Source organism: Lepisosteus oculatus, chromosome 17, assembly GCF_040954835.1.
Source record: "Lepisosteus oculatus isolate fLepOcu1 chromosome 17, fLepOcu1.hap2, whole genome shotgun sequence".
NCBI classification, from domain to species: Eukaryota; Metazoa; Chordata; class Actinopteri; order Semionotiformes; family Lepisosteidae; genus Lepisosteus; species Lepisosteus oculatus.
Genome location: NC_090712.1, coordinates 8686776 through 8701331, shown reverse-complemented (window position 1 = coordinate 8701331; position 14556 = coordinate 8686776). Strand labels below are relative to the sequence as shown.

Sequence of the window (14556 nt, the reverse complement as noted above, 5' to 3'; positions counted from 1 at the left end):
GACACAGCCAGTATCAATAAGTTATGACAGTATCAGCAGGAGACATAAAAGGTGCCTAAATCTCAAGTTCAGCTTTATCATTTATTCATTCAGAGAATCAGAGCCTATTTCCTTCAATAGACTTCCAGAAAGTGTTTCTATGCCATGGTTTTAGTGAAGAAAAAATTCAGCTGCATCCAAACACCTTTGACTCATCAGCACTGCTAGCAATGCTTTTCTGGATAGTGAAAAATCACTGAAATAAACATAAGACTTAAGACTCTTAAGACTTTAAATACAAAAAAACAGCACAGTTGTTTTTCTTTATAATTCAGTACCATATTTGTTTATTTAAGTGTTCGAAAAATAAACAGGAATTCATAATACTATGCTAGAATTGTAGGAATCTAATAATAAAATATTTATTATTTAAAGAGTGGAACAGGTTTAATTTTCATTACAACTTACAAAGTTTTAGGTTTACATACTGGGAAGCTTTTTTTTCTGTTATTAGAGTACTGTTATTAGATTAATTATCTAGAAAGGTGTTAGCGATCATGGTGGGTGGGAGCATTTATTTCTCAACCCTGATATTTTCAGTTGAATTTGGATACTTTATCACCCCTTCGCAACACTTTTTCAATTTTTCAAACCAAGAGTGGAAATTTTTGGAAGCAGTGTTAAATTCAGAGGCCAAGAGCTGCACGGACAAGCAGACTAACCTACTCATGTATCACTGCAGGAAGCCACTCATTGTCAACACCATTCCCTCTCATTGAGAAGATCATTTTCTACTATCAGGTTCCCCTTTGAAAATAAGCTTGTTAGTGACCATTTCTTAACTCCTGGGTTTTACAACACTCCTGTTCACCACATAAATTAAGGTCATTACACGTTCGGGGGGAGTATTTAAGTAAAAACAAAAAAGTGCAACTGTGATAACATGAAATGCACCCACTTCAGTTGCTTGATGAAATCTGCAAACTTTGTTCAGCCTCATATCAGATACCCAGCATGTAGTTTTGGTTTGCTTCACTCACTGGGCACGACATTGACGTGAGAGATAAAAGAGCACTGAAAGCAGATGGAAATTCAGAAAGGCATGCTCTTCTGAGAAAACAGTAGACTAACTGCACTGAAAAAGAACGGAGGAAGAAAGTAAACTATCGGGAGTAAAGAAGGATAAATAATTGATGAGCTCAGGGGCCTAATAAGGACTGCTCATTAATATAATTCTGCAGGTTCATTAAGTACTGTACCAGACATTCTCTACAATACTTTACTGAGATTGTATGGAGGCAATGAAAGCCTCAGTTTACATGATCAGAACTTTGGACTTTTCTGCAGTGGCAGATGTGCAGAAAGCCCAAAGGCTGGACTTACACCTTGAGAGTCTTTCCCCAATTCCCTAGCTACATGCCCTAGGCCCCTAACAATGAGAGAACGACCTAGTAAATAATATATTAAGATAAATGATAATTGCTCCAGTTTTTTTGCATCATTTAATGAGTCCCATAAATTAGAAATGAAAACAGCTAACAGTGTTTGCAAGAACATATTCGTTGTAAACAACCCAGGATTAATGGTATTTTCATTTTTTTTAAATCCCACTAAAAGAAATTGCATTTTTTCAAGATAAATACACATGAGCTCTAGATTTGTTGCATTATCTTTCAAAGAATCTTTATTAAAAAAAAAGAAGAAAAAAAAAGCCCTTTCAAGAACACTGCCTTCCATTTCAAGAAATAAAAATGCTCTGACGGCCAATGTGATATTTTCACATTATAAACTTAAAAACTAAAATAAAATGTGCAGATTTTTACAACTGTGTTAAACCAGGCACAGCCTTAGCGGATGCACACTTTTACTCTAAATTAAAAACAAGGATCTCAGCTTCTGTCTTGAATAAGCACACATGTAACGCACTATGCCAATTGAAAAAAGGATTTAAATGACTTACAGGACATTGTGAGAACTACAGTACAGTACCTTGCTGAGGAGGATCAGCAAGTCAAATTCCACTACACCAGCAAACTGTTCTACTGTCTGAAAACTAGCATCTTACCATGCTGTTAACTACTGTATTACTGTGCAAATTGATTTCATTAAATAAAATTATTTCTCACAGATTTAACATGTAAGTTTCTTTTGTTTTTATTTTTTAAATTTAATTTGGAGCATCAACGAGCTACAATACAACACAATGTAAGCACTTCTACAGTATGTGGGGAAACGGCTCCTCTTGACTAATACAGTATGTGATCCTCACGTCATGAGTCAATAAGCATCTGAACTCTCTTTACACAGATTCAGCAAATACAGCGATATAGATAATAACCGATTTGCACTAACACAGGATGTTTGCGTTCAACAGTGTCCCATTGCCTATTTTCTACATTACGCCAAAAGATAACAAATGGACAGAGGAGAAACTATACTCTTTGGTACATTTGACTTTGATAGCTGCCAGAAACAGCCACACCCAGCTGGGGATACCACCTTCATTGGATCTAAATGAAATTTCCCTGCAAGGATGAATCAGTCCCTAAACTGAGGACTGGAAAAGAAAAATAAATACACACATACAAATCTGCAGGAGGATTTGACAAAAACAAGAGTCGTTAGACTCCAAGTTGAGTACTGAAAGCCCCTTTATTGATTTAAATGTTTTCATCTGAGTGCCGGAATGCTATGCAGTGACCCTTTGCAGGCTCTCTAGGTTACAACCACCTCATCATTCAGCAAACGCACTAACTATTCAATCATGAAAGCCAGTTTCCTTGGTGACTTCTTTCCTGCTTGTACTAAAATTAAGATCTAGAGGTCTTCCTCTGTCTGACATTATTTGAAAAATTACTTGAAGTCAATGTTGCCTTTGCAACATAGGAGAGTGATTTTACTGTATACTGACAGCTCTCTAAAGCACTGCTGCAAGCTGGTTTTGTAGTGAATTGTAAAGGTACAATGCTTACAAGTAGGCTGGATTGGAATAAGCTTATTAACAACAATGATTTTTTGACTGCTCATATTTATAGTTCACCACAGTTTTGAGAATGCTAACGGTCACTGTTTGAAACTATTGTTTTTCTTTACTTGAAATTGAAATGTTTTTTTTTTTATATATAAAATGACTATTACCCGGTACAAATTAAATAAGAGTGTCTGACTTAATCATGCCCTCAAGGGACTGAAGTACAAAAAGAATTTTTAAATACAATTCTATCTGTTCTTGTCTTTTTCCACATTCAAAATGCTTCAGACTCGTCCCTCCCATACAGATAAAACTACAGTGAAGGGAGCTGTGAGACTGTAGCAGCTGTGAGGTCGTGTACCTCACATCAAAATCAATAAAAAAGAGGACTCCTCAGTTACATCATAGGGCTAGACTTCCATTGCACTCTTTGCTTTAAAAAGTTACAAGAGTTAATTAAAACCAGTTTCTTAAGAAAAGATTTATAGCTCTCTATTACTGTAGCTTTTTATTTTTACAGCACTCCTATTTTCAGCTCGACATCTTCCACAATTTCCATCACACAACTTATGTTTCCCTTGAATGTAAACTCAGAAAATGCTGCCATTGCTGCCCCAGTTCAAGATAGTGCATGTCTGAGCTCACAGGCCTCAAATATCTGTTGCACCCTTAGCAGGTGAGTGCCAAGTCTTGTATACAGTCACTGTCCCTAACAGACTTCAAACAACCTTTGGACATAGCTCGTACAGAAACTCCAGGGAGAGGGCTGATTAGATTCTGGCAAGCAGGACCAAACATCTGCTTCAAACAAAAGACATCTGCATATTTCAGATTTGTTTTTCATAAATTAAAGAAGCAACCTGCCAAAATTTAGCAAGGGAGAATAAACTCGCGCATAATTAGATAAAGTTTACAAGCTTTGAAAGTTAGAAATTAGCATGAAACAGCAGCTCACCTGGGAGTTTTGCTCCCAGGTTCTGAAATTTCGCTGATTTTTTTCTTTCATTCCTTGTTGCAATAGGAGGGCAAAAAAAAAAAGAAAAGCAATCCTTTACACATGCATGTTAAAACTCATAAAATAAATTTCCATGTATATCATTTTGCTTTCTCTCCCCCCATGCTCCTCGAGTGCAGAGCCTGTATCCTTGGTAACAGCTGCAGTCAGCAAGGTAAGAATTGAAAGTTTCAAACCAAGATGATCCATTGAGCCATTCTTTTTTTGTTGTTGTTTCTTCCTCAGTCTACCATAGCCATACTGAAATAATTCTACCTGTCTAGCATCACAGACATGAAGCGGCGTAAGTTCTCTCACCGAAAATTGCCACCAAGCAGTCGTCAACAAAAAGGCACCATTTTGCACTGCTGGAGAAAAGAGGTGCCTCCTTAAATTGCTCCCAGAAAAAAAAACTTCAAGCAGTATCCTATTCCAAACAATACCATTACTATAACAGAAAAGAGTGAAGGAATATTTAACCTGGGGGACCTGTTTGGTTTAGACTAAATATTTTCCTCAGTGGAGCAGAAGAAGAAATATTACCTCATAGCTCTAGAACTCAGTTGGTATTATCAGATCCATTCAGCCTGCCGGAGGGGGCGAGCTGCTATGATGGATGTTTTTTTTCTTGAAGTGCTGTATGCACTCCTACAGCTAAGCACCATTCATTACACTAAAATACAGATGAACATTTTGTCTTTTGAGGAGCTGCTTGTCTTCATCTCGCATGCTGCTAGAATGTTATGCTTAGCCATCATTATAAGACAGAAAGAAAAACAGAAATTGCCGGCACAAGGTCTCGTGCAGTAAATATTGTATGCAAAATGTTCAGAAAACCTTTTCATATTGTTAGGGGTAACCTTTTTATTATGTTTTAACACTGTTTTTCTTAATAGTTATTACAAGTTTAGGGGAAAAGGCATAGTATATAGTGACCCTCCAGACAGAGGGTATTCAGAAACCTGAGTATTAGGGTCAACATTTCCTGCAGGCACCCTTAGAAACTGCTTTCAGCAGGGTAATGCACTAAATTAAACTAAGTGAAAATGAAGCTACTACCATCTTGGCACTTTGATCAAACCCCTCCTGTGGAGAAAAATATCATTACTTTCTGTGCACAAGTATAGAAGTACTCATTCAGCTGTTGGAATATCAGTATCATATTAGTATCCCATTAACTAATGGGAGCTGTGGATGTTTGTGTTGTGCCTCAAAGAAAACAGCTGTATAACAGAGAAAGAGAAATATGATCAGCTGTAAACGAGTCAGCATTTTTTATGCATGTTGACTTGTTATATGAAATTCCTCCTTTCCCCACCAGCAGACATTCAACTTTAATGTAGCAACAACTTTAAGCACATTAGAAATGTGAGACATCTTTATTGAAAACTCAAGAATCAAGAAGCTCAAGAATCCTACAAAGGATACATACAAAGAAGAATCACTTTTAAACATTTTTTTTCTTTCTTCAAACTTCACAAGAGAATGTATGTTCCTATATAGCCCCAGAAAAGGCTTTGCATCACTTTTAACAGTTTAGATAACGTTAGGTTCATGCAAAGCTTTTGGCTACAGATGTGGTGCCTTTGTGACATCACATTGCTTAGGCTATCATACCTATAAATACTGCTTTCATTATTGTGCAAAGTCAAAGCCCGGTTTATCTCCTCAATTCCAGAATTGGTAGCAGTGAAGAGAAGTTTATGAGCTCCATGATAAAAAAAACCCCACTGTGGACAGCACTGTTTGTATATGAAGGAGCTAGCCATCTGGAAACAACTGTGTGGCTAAATTGAGCTAATGCTGTATCAAGGTCTGCAGTCTGTTATTACAGAAAAGTGCTTGCATTTGAATGGAATGGTTTCTGACTAAAAATAACAAAATAGCGGGTCAATAAAAAAGAAATATCGGGGATAATATGTTGTGGTTAAAATCAGACAAAGGAATTTGTTTGTGTCAATTTGTTGTCTGTTAAATTATTATAAATAAAAATGGCAAAAAGAGAACTCTTTGGCCTTTCACAATAAGAGCTCTCACCAGAGACATCTCTAAAGCTTAATAAACCTTCCCAATCCCCATATGGTATGTATGACGATCTTATCCTATGCCTGACTTTATCCATTTTACCAAGACAATACCATTTCACATATTCTGCAAAATCTGCCATGTCAGAATGCAAAATCCTCTCGTTGTCATGGATGCTTTGCAAAACAGATGAGCAAGGTTCTTTAATAAATAATCAAACAAGCTAAATTTAAAATGCCCTAAATCGTACATCAAGGTACAGTACAAAAAGATTACAGCTCAGAGATCAGAATAACAGCAATAACAGGCAATATTTAATGCAAAATTTCTGCAGTTAACAAAACTCCCTAAATGGACTCAAACTGTTAACTGATTATATGGGCAACTTGGGACTGTTGTAATTACTTCAACTGATGTTAAACTGCATAGTGATAATCTATGGTAATTACTGGTTTCTGAGTTTGGATGTTGAATTAATTTCAATTTTATTTTAAATAAAACCCTCTAATGCCAATGCAATTAAATTATTGCATTATGATTCTTCTGAATTGCAATTAAATATTGACAATATTTTGTGCCTATTAAATAAAGGACCTCATTTTAAAATGATATCACACATATATTGCATGTATACTGATAATAAAGTGTAAAAATATTATACTTAAAGCTCAAGTGCAATATTAAGAAACAAAAGGACAAATTGATGAGGGTGTCTGACATGTTCTAAGATCATCTTTTTTATAAAAAAAATAAATTTAAAAAACCACATATCTGATTTTACAATACTCTTAAAATATGACAGCTCTTTCCACATATATATCAAACAGATTGAAAAGTACCCCACTACAAATGAAAGTCCAAGCTGCACAGTTAAGAACCCTGACATAAATGCACTAATTCAGTAATGAAATACACTGTAAATTAGTCTTAACTGATATTAATAATAAAATAAAGTAACAATGACATTGGAAAATTAAAGATGACAAATGTGATACTATATTTATATAAATGCAAACTAGATCATGATCATAAACTTGTTTTGAAAGGTAAAAATAGAATAATCTCTGTCCTTGGAAGACACCACAGTCATGATCAGCCCACCTTTGAATAGAAAATCCCGACAGTTACTTGCTGTTCACAACAGAGGATCTTTTTTTTTCTAAGTAATTGCGATCAATAAAATTTTGCAGTGATGCTATAGAAATGGAGCTACACAGAAAGATTTTCACTGACGAAGCCGGAGTAATCACTGACAACATATTGAACTCTTATTAAAAATGGACCTTAGCTGTTACACCTCAGGTGCAGTTAAGAAACAAAACAGAATGTCCTACATCCGTGCTAACCTTTTAACTATTCTCTCTGATGTGAGTTTGTTTATGAATTCATTTTAATTCTTACAACTTCCTTTATGAAAGTTTTATCAATACAAATCTGCACTTAGAAGAAGAAAAAAACATTTTCTCAGGCACTTTTAAAAAAAAATGCCTGCCACACCAGGAGGTTCCAATAGGAGATGTATTCAGCAAAGAGCTTTGATCTTTTCTTTTTTTTTAGCATCCATCTCCCATTACTATGATTGCCCTAAATTAACAAGGCTCGCTGACATTAATTACTTCTGGAAAAAAAAGGATATCCTCTAATTAAGCCCATAAATTTAAGTGACCACAGCCACACAAAGCTCTGTAAGGGGCAGTGCTGTGTGTAATAGTGAGAATTTGAGATTATACAAGCTGAAATATTTATTAAACATGTTATCCGTGTCCCAGGTGAGATAGAGAAGCTTCATTGTCTGCTGCAGGGTTTGATCTTTGACTAGCATGAATACTGATTTAAAAAGTGAAAGCTGAGGAAGTTTATGCTGAAGTTTTGGCCAAAGATGACAGGTCCGTGGTTCAAATTGCACAAAAGCAATTCTCAAGACTAGTTCCTGCAAGGAACAATCAAAGCTATCTGATTTCAAAAAGAAATAATCTTCATCTCCCACGATTCACACTCACACAATAGCATTGCTCCTTTATTACCCCAACTTTGCTGTATTAATCTTACTTTACAAATTCACAGAGTGATTTATATCATGTTTAATTAACTGATTGAGGGCTCCCGCAGTAAAATGGCGATATATTAAGCTCTGTCCGTATGGCAAATGCGAATCACGTCTATAGCTTTGCAAGAGAAAAATGCCATGGGATTCACTGATGACAGGATGCAGGAATCAGAATAAGGTCCCTCCTGTTGTTTGAGAATCCAGTGAGGGTGGTTGCCATATGCTCATCATTTCCAAGGGAAAAGGAATGACAGGATAAAAGTGAAAGCTACAGCAGCCCCTTCAATATGTTCAAAGCTCATATGAAAATTACTGTATACAAGTCTTCTACAGAGGCCAATTTCAGATCAAAGACGCCCGGAAAGTTACAGACAAGTACCTTATATTAGAAATGCAAACAGCTCTTAAGCTTGGGTTTTTAATTTGCGAAGAAATTTGCTGTGTATGAATGTGTGATGCTTAAAAAGGCATGAATGAAAAATCACCTAACAGAATATGGCTATGCTGATCAACTATTTTCTATTGTTAGCTCTGTTCTTTCTAGACGTGTGAATTTGATTGTTTTTTTTAGATATGGAGATTCTACTCGGTTGAGGCAAATGGCATTTTAATTTTTTTAAAGAGAATGAAAAACCAAATCTGTTGGCTGGTTATTGACCATACACACATTACTTTGACAGCAGCGTTCACCTCTTAGAAGCAATTATTCTCTATGCGGGTTTTTGAAAGCAGAAAGAAACATTACACAGACAATATGTTTTAACATATCGTGGCAAGTGCAGTATCTACTATAATAGGTGGACACTGGTACACAATCGGTGCACTGATACCAGGAGGCAGGTTTTCTGTAGTGGACTTCACAGTAAGAGAGACCTTTATTATAGGCACAGCGTCTCTGCATAGGAGTTGGACAGGTCACGTCTGCTGAGGGAAAACAGCAATGCAAAGCAGCTATTGGCTCTTTAAAACATGCAAGTCCCTTGTCTCCTGGGATGAAAACAAGCGCCAGGCTCCTCTCTGCCATCTGGCCCGGCCCTGCTCACACCTTTTATGGGAGCGGGTGACCCCTGCCATGTTGGAGACATAACCACAAAGATGACATGGAAAAGACTGCTTGGCTTTTGGCTGTGCAACATTATACACCTTGCAGTTACTGGATAAAGGACCACTGCCGCAGTGTTTCCTCCTGGTTCACAATAGCAACAGTGCTATGCATTATAGAAATACATGTATGCATATTATAATTACACTATATCCTATTTTAAATAATTTCTCCTGATAACTTACTGTTTTTCAGCATTGTTTTGTTTTTTATTGGGCCTGAAATATGCTAAGTGTGATTTAATGTTTATAAAATATGAAGATATGAATGACACACAAAATTTAGTGCAAAATGGCAACAGCAAACTGCACCGCATAAATTCTCCACATGCCAAATACAAAACATAAGTGAAGTTCGGCTTTAATCTAAGACTTTTTAAGTCTCATAATATTTTCAGTTATGATTTTTACAGCTCACACTTTCCTTCTTTGAATTCAGATTAACAACACTATTAAGGAAATCTGGATTCATTTGTACAGTATACCACATCAAAGCCCAGTCCAGATTGTTTTCTTTCAACAAATGTGTGCCAATGCTAATTTTAAAGGAGCAAATTACAATTGGTTTTAAGCAAATACCAAATAGATTCATCTTAACGTCCTCTCATAAACCCACATACAGAACGACTGTCACTTTTCTGAATTTATTGTTTTTTCTTTTTTGCAAATTAAGAGTTTCAGTTTATGAATATTTTAGCACATGTGCACTCTATGGGACATTTATCATAGCCTTGCTATTATAAACAGAATAAATGAGCAGTCAACCTGCCACACAGCCGGACATATCACAAGTTAGATTAATAAGTATGGGCCAGTTGTTCCCTGTGCATAACAAAGCTGGAGAGATTTTTCTAAGCATTCCATCTGTATTTTTTGTAGATCAACTGTGAGGCAAGGCTGGTGCAAAGATATTTAGTACGCAACATCAAAAAATATTTTCCTCTCTTTATCATTTTATTTTGTCTCTTAATTACTACTGGCTTGTTTACCTACTAAGTAAGACACTGCGTTATTAAGGCAGTTTCTGTGAAATTAACCCCCAATGCCATTAATTCTTCAGCTAAATTCTATTCCTTTGTAAAATGTAATTTGTATTTTGCTGACTGCTTTCACTCATGACTTCAGGAAAATGGAAGAATATACCAATATGATCTATGTAGGTTTAACTATTAATTTATGTTTTTCTATTCAAGCTATTTACAACAAAGACAGAAAGAAAAAGTTATTTGCAACATTTTTTATGATACACAAATCATTTGTATGATACACAAAATAAGTATTTGTTTCTGTAACTTTAATAAATGCTTTTTTATTTAAGCTATTTTATTACATTCTTCTCATTCAGTAACAGCCCAAGATTGTCTGATACTTCAATGGGTGACAATGTTTGAAATGCAAGTCAATCGTGATGTGGTGCTTCATCATTTATTAAAGGGAAGTCTGTGTTAACTGGTCTATGCTCATTTTTGTACCTGCTAGTTTACTGAGTCTTATTGCTGGTATCCCAGAGAGAACATGAAGCAGGAGTTTGATGCTATGTACTGTGTAATACTCACTCTGCCAAGGTAAGAAGGCTTTAAAAAAATAATCTAAACTAGCCTTCAGATTTTGTGCAAGGTGTAAATATCTGTTTTTTTAGGCACATGCAGAAAGTGGTCAGGCAAACCGTATTTTAGTGTCAAACTGCAAATGATGGTGCAGCACTGCAGTACAAAATTAGTTCTTCCAGTAAAGAGAGAGTCCAGAGCTGCTGACATGGACAGCTGGAGATAACATTGGGAGATGCCGAGACCCACTGGCCTGGAACTTCCTTTTGGACTGTTAGGAGAAAAAGAGCAGTCCATAATAGCCTTTTTGTCTCATTTCAGACACTTCTTTTTAAGCGCCAGCTAAGGCAATAAGTGAAATCATTTTGTGGTACTGGCTCAGTGCCTCCTGGATGTATTCCACATCACAAAACCACCACATGCTATCTGTCATACATGACGCAGTGTTTGCCCAAAGGAGGCCCTCCCCCCAAAAATTCTGAAGTGATAATTACCTCTGTAGAGGCTGTTCTCTCCAGGTCAGGATTTAGGCACATGCGGTAGTGTTGGGTTACCTGGCTCTGTACCCAGTCGCACTGTAGCTGGCCTAAGGATTAGAAAAAGAAAGCTTTAGTCCTCTGTGCCGCCAGTCCCATGCCTTTCATAAACACTAGCAGCTGGTACTGCAATTAGCGATACGCTTTATACTTTTACAACAATGCAATCCTCAATGATCTCGACAATTAGTTCCTAATTGGATCTAAATAACTAAGACGGAACAAATAAATACAGGCGCAGAAGAGAAACCAGTACAGTTATTGAATACAAAAGCCAAGTGCTCTCCTTTACAGTGCTGCCCATTTGTGGTATATTATTTTGGCACACAAGGGAAAAGTGCTGTAGAATTAAAGGAGCCTCCTAAGGAAAGATCCAGGGCTGAGTCCTCTCTTACAAATCAAATGTGACACGTCTATGGCCTTCCTTATCCCTCTACCTAACTGTTGGCACTCGAGCAAATACTTGGTAGCAAAACAAAGGGTATTGCCTTGCTGAGACCGTGGCCATTACGTCAGGCCTGATTCGATAACCAGGTCTGGTATAGTCAATTAACAGTGCCACACACTGGAACCCAAACAGGAATCTAAAAGTGCCTCAACCATGTCAGAAAGATGATTGTATTGAAAGTCCATCCTTCAATACTTAGCTGTACATGTGTGTGTGAGGGCATATTAAAGCAATCAAAATCAAAATAATGATATTTTTCCCCACCCTTTACCTTTTCTGTATTTCTTGCAAGTGGCAGAATTTCAATTCAAGGGGCACAAAAAGAAACATATTTTAAACAACTAATGTGTTTTTTACAGTCACTGCCTTAGACCAGAACTATTTCTTCCACAAATGTCTATCCCAATTACCACTATTACAGGCAATATATTAGGCTACCTGACAACAGTAGTTTTCAGGCATTCTTTAATTTAAGAAACACTGCTTAAAACATTCTGCCCAAAATGAAAACAAAGCCTTATGTGCTGTAGTAAATGTTCTAAACTATTTTTTATGACCATCTCTTTCCTAAACAACACTCTAATTTGAGTCATGTTCTCTTCCATCTAGTCTACTCAGCTAATACTTTTTGATGTAACAAAGTATAGGTTCCTCTGACGGATTTAATAAAAAAACAATCTGTGCAGACCATCTACCTGCTTACTTTTTTCTTCTGGGCGGTTTATGAAGAGTCACACAGGAGCAAAAACAAAAACTTTAATTTATTTTATTCTCATCTGTGAAATGTTCACAGCAGGCATTCACCCAGTCTAGTTTTAGAATGGCCTCGAATGCTTCTGCTTTGCTCCAGGAGGGGAATTGTGAAGCACTGCAAAACACACTTGTACCTTGCTTGATCCTCTTAGCATTGGATCTTCCCCTGAGAATCACACTTGCAGAACAAAAGAAGAATAGAGGCACCATCTAGTGCTTTATTCGGGCAAAAGCTTGACTAACTACAGAAAAACAGCAGCAGATGTGTTCACTTTAGATTTTTTTTAAATAACTTGGCAACTTAGAAGGAAGGAATTTTATCCACAACAGAGTGACACTGCATAACTGAACTATGGCAATATCGAAAATGATTAATTACAATCTATGGTTCTGTTTAAATCTAAATAGCACATATTATGACTTCAAGTATGCCCATAAGACCACAATGACAGAAAGGGTATGAATGCTATTAAGATGTTTTAATTAAGCCATGTAAGCTAAAATATTTAGTTATTCAAGCAATAATGAAATGAGACTTGGATAATAACACAAAATCATTAAATATTGTGGTTTTAGAATTTGTAGGAATTAGTTAACAAAATAATAATTAACAAATAATGTAATATATAAAATCTAAGTGACTTACTAATAGCTAAAAAAATCTCTTAAAAATATTTTTTGTTAAAGTATACTGGCTCCAGATCTAATGAAAGTGATGTCACTGGTTGTAACCAAAACCTTTACTTTCCATTCTTTGTTTTTTTAAGGTAAGAGAGTTATTTCCCCATAACCAAATAGCAGACTTAGTCAAATGAATAATAGTGGAAATTAGTATACAGTAGTATGGAACAAGGAATATGAGCCCTGAAGTCTTGATTTTAGGAATACCCCTTTCCATTGGACCTACTGTATATACTTCACCAGATTATTTTCTCTCACATACATTGTAAATATTAATAATCAAACTTTTCAAAGGAGTATTAAGAGTGTGATTTGCTTGCTTTCAATATGTAAGCAAATTGTATACCAATTGCCATTTATAGTTGAGCACACAAAAGTCTAAACAACAGCACTGTATACTCATGAAAACTAACCTAAAGTATAGAGAATGTTGATATAATGTAGAACAGAAATACTCTGCAATATTCCCAACTATAATTCGCTTTAGAACAGACTACAATAGATTTTAACTAAACAGATTAAATAGTCCTGAATTAAGAACATATCACTGATTCATAATCAAAAAGCATATAAGAGCACAATAAGACTGTGTGAAAAACAGACCACAACTATGTACGCAACAATTTTTACATTTATTTTGGATATTTCAGGTGGATGTTGCACATTGGTGGTGGTGGAGGGGAGTCCCCATTACCTGTAAAGCGCTTTGAGTGGAGTGTCCAGAAAAGCACTATATAAGTGAATGGAATTACTATTATTTCTAGATATATGATGCTATTATTGAAAAAATCTTGTCCCTCATGGTTATAATTGTCTTCTAAGGAAACTTTCATTTAGACTGGGGAACTCCAGGTATAAGGTAAGATTTGTTTTTGTCAAGGAATGGGAGGTGGGAATAGGTTGTTGACACAATTAATGAATTTAATTTAACAGTGATACTGATGACTTAATAGGCTGTAAAATTGAATGTGGACCCCACTAAAGAATGAGTAAGCAAATAAAACCATAAGGAACTTGATGTTTAAGTACTGAAGTCTAAAGGAACCAGTTTTATTAAAGGTATAATCTTATGTAGCAGTATATAAGTATCAGAGACTCCCATACTGTCAGCTGAGGCAATTTCACAGTGTACCTGTATCTACACCTTCCTAAATAAAGAACTTATCTCTAAACCTCTTAAACCTAAAATTGCTTCTAAGTAACTTCAAATTGCTTGTTTTGAGCTGAGGATGCTGACTTAGCAGAAAACATGTCTTAGAATAGCCTATATATCACAGCATAATTTTTGAAAGTCATTTTCAGAGCTGGATTTAGCTGAAGACAGTAATTTGCCAAAATAAAAATGGTCTTAAGTGTTTCTGATACCCCAAACAATGATTCAAATATCTCCTAAAACAATGAAGAAACTTAATAAGTCAGGGACATATAACTGCATAAGTAGATTACTTGTTCATAAGCATTGTGACTATAACTG

General features: G+C 35.9%; 1 long non-coding RNA gene across 1 annotated transcript in view; it reads right to left on the bottom strand.

The window, feature by feature from the left end:
- Positions 1 to 14556, bottom strand: part of LOC107079394 (uncharacterized) — a 145730-nt gene that overhangs the window by 93104 nt on the left and 38070 nt on the right. The window contains exon 3 of the long non-coding RNA XR_011182286.1: positions 11159 to 11250. This is a non-coding gene — a long non-coding RNA (uncharacterized lncRNA). The remainder of the gene's footprint in view (positions 1 to 11158; positions 11251 to 14556) is intronic.